This window comes from Arvicanthis niloticus, chromosome X, assembly GCF_011762505.2.
Source record: "Arvicanthis niloticus isolate mArvNil1 chromosome X, mArvNil1.pat.X, whole genome shotgun sequence".
Lineage (NCBI taxonomy): Eukaryota > Metazoa > Chordata > Mammalia > Rodentia > Muridae > Arvicanthis > Arvicanthis niloticus.
In genome coordinates this window covers 91,459,988-91,462,905 of record NC_047679.1, presented here as the reverse complement: position 1 = coordinate 91,462,905, position 2,918 = coordinate 91,459,988, and the positions used below count along the sequence as shown (strand labels likewise).

The 2,918-nt window shown below is 40.2% G+C and overlaps 1 pseudogene; it reads left to right on the top strand.

Annotated features, from left to right (window-relative positions):
* Nucleotides 1-360: 360 nt before the first annotated feature.
* LOC117695075 (gem-associated protein 8 pseudogene) lies at nucleotides 361-1,206 on the top strand (annotated as a pseudogene).
* The last annotated feature ends 1,712 nt before the right edge of the window (nucleotides 1,207-2,918 follow it).

Genomic DNA, 2,918 nt, shown 5'->3' with positions numbered 1-2,918 from the left:
AGTAAGAAAGAAAAACATCTAAAGGTTTCAAATTAGCACATATTAATTCTGAAGATAACACAAAGGAAACTGTAACCACAATTCATCCTTAAATTTGTCTTCCTATGTTTGTTTAAAATCATTAAAATCTAACATAGCAGCCCATTTCAGTGCTCAAACTAAACAAAGATGAAGCAATTGTAAATATTTATCCTAAGAATCTATTTGATGGTTACATTAACAATTGTAGCTCCCTCCCCCCCGCAGCCCCATCCTCCTCCCCACCACGAGAACTAGGTCCTTTGTTGCCCACTGCCAGAGATCTTCAAGCTATGTGCCCGCGAATTCCCATTTGGGCTTTTGCAATCAGAGATTACAGCAATGGCCTGAAAATGGAGGGCTACTTCATCTTGGTATTGTCACCCAGTATATGCAAGATGCTGGCAGCATTATCATCATGCAATGCTTTGGATGCGAAGCCACCAGAATGCCTACAGAAAGTTGAGGGATTCCTATTTCACTTCCCCGTGGTTCTTCCCTCATGGAGTTCTTCCCTGGAACTCTCTTGTTTATGATGCTTGGCATCTTTGGAACTCTCAGGGCCGGCACATGGCACGGCAGGAGTCTCCCTACACTGTTTCCCATCTCAAAAGCCCTGGGCAGCCTCTGCACAACAGCAGTAGAACCCAGACATCCACAAGAGAAAATGAAGCACTGTATGAAGAGGAAGAGCTGGAGTCCGATTCAGATGGATTCAGATGATGAAGTGGAGTGCGACCTGAGCAATATGGAAATCACTGAGGAGCTCCGCCAGTACTTCCCACAGACTGAGAAGCACAGAGAAGAGAGCAGCTGGACGCGGAGCACCTGAGTGACTATGTGAACGCGGACCACAGCCTGTACTTTAGCCACCACAGGTCAGTGGAGCACCCATCTAAGAAGCCCTGAGAGAGGCACCAAGCAGAGATGAAGTGCTTGTATGGGAGCAGTGCTTCCAAGATCCTGGCCATGGAGGCTGCTATGCAGCTGAGCTTTGACAAGCACTGTGACAGAAAACAGCCGAAGTACTGGCCCGTCATTCCCCTGAAGTTCTCATTCCCTGGGCACGGAGACCGTAGGCAATGCCTCACAGTTCCTAGACTTTCCCTCTTTATCTCTCCTGGACATTTTTCAGAGAAAAAGGCCTGTGTACTGATATGGTGGATACAGTCTGTCATCCACTCATAATTCTGTCAACGATCCTGTTGCCACCACAAAGAATGTTCACTTGACATAAAATGATAATTGTATGTATTGGATTGGCTCTCAGTTTTCTTTGTGACAGTCCAGTTCACTGAAATTATTGCCTAGAGATACTGCCTATTGTTTTGCATTTTTATTTCCTTGTTTACACTGTCCTGAATGTCATAAAAGCCTTAAGCCACATGTCATTTGTTGCTACGTTTTTTAGACCAGTTTTCATACAGCACATGCTAGCTACGAACTCTTTAAATCGTCCTGCTTCCACCTCCCAAATGCTTATAGGTTTGCACCGCCCACACTGGGCTTCTGTCTGCATATTTTCTCAGACTATAGCTCTTTGGATCCCTCTGAAAACGATGCAAGTGAACAGTAAGACAAGTGGCACTTGTTACTCAGCCAGGTGTCAGCCCACATGCTCTACAAAAGACCTGAGAGTAAATACACTGGGCTTGGCAGGCCATGTTGTCTGTGTCATAACTGCCTGACCCTGTCTTCATAGTATAAAAACAGCCATTGTTACTGAATAAAGAAATGAATGTGACTGTGTTTCAATAAAACTTTATTTGTAAAAAAATTAATAATTGTAGCTCAAAGAAATTTATTAGGGAGGTAAATGAAATTTCCAACATATACTTAATTCATTAAAATTAACAGTACATCCAACTAATGTGATGATGGTAGATTTAAAGAAGTTTTTGTTAGGAAATTTTTAAGAGGTACATCATTAGCTCATGGGTCTCCATGAATTCTTGTTTTCAAAATCTTTGATTACCATTTGTTTAATTGGTAAGATTTTAATTGTGTGTTTGTATGTGGACAGATAGGGCAGGGTCTGTACTTGGAAGTAAAAAAAATTTTTTTCCACGGTGACTTTCTGAATGAGTAATGATATATATGAAACTGAGTAATAGACCTCAGATAAAGAAATCTCCATGGCACAAGGTCATGTGAATGAGGAAATGTTAAGATTTTGTTAACTGGAAAGGAATCAACTCAACGAGGACTGCAGCTTTGCTCAGATATACCAACAATCATATGAAATTAAATGAAAAAGATGTGTGATCACTTAAAACCGTTAGATTTTTATAGTTCAACATATTTTTATAGTTACAGCTCTTAAATTTTGAGACAAAAGGAAGACATCATTGGTTTTATTTTTGAAGCGATCTTAATAAAAGCTCTGACATGCTGATAGTTTCCCATGGAAGGAGGAAACTTCACACTAAAAAGGGCTACCATCAGAGGATGAAGCTGCCATTTGTGATTTTGTACTTGAGAATAATTAGGAGGCAAATTTAGTTTGACAATAATTTTAGTGGCAAGCTTTGTCACAAAATTAGAAAGTTCGAAGTTAATCATGAGAGTTTTTACTGCATTTAAACATATGATAATATTATTAATAGTTAACACATTATTTTTCTGATAATAAATGATACTTTATTATAATTTTTTAAATCACAGACCTCCAGTCCAAACATTACACACACACATTCACACACACACTCACACACTCACACTCACACTCACACTCACTCACTGATCTCTGGTGCTGACTTTCATACCCCTCAAATTGACTCCCCTCAAATTAGCTAACAAGTTATTCCTCTGGGAATTTTCCAGTTCAACTCATACTCAACTTGGAATCCCAGGGATCATCAGTCTGGTTTTGCCCATACTCCAGTGATGACTGCTGGTAC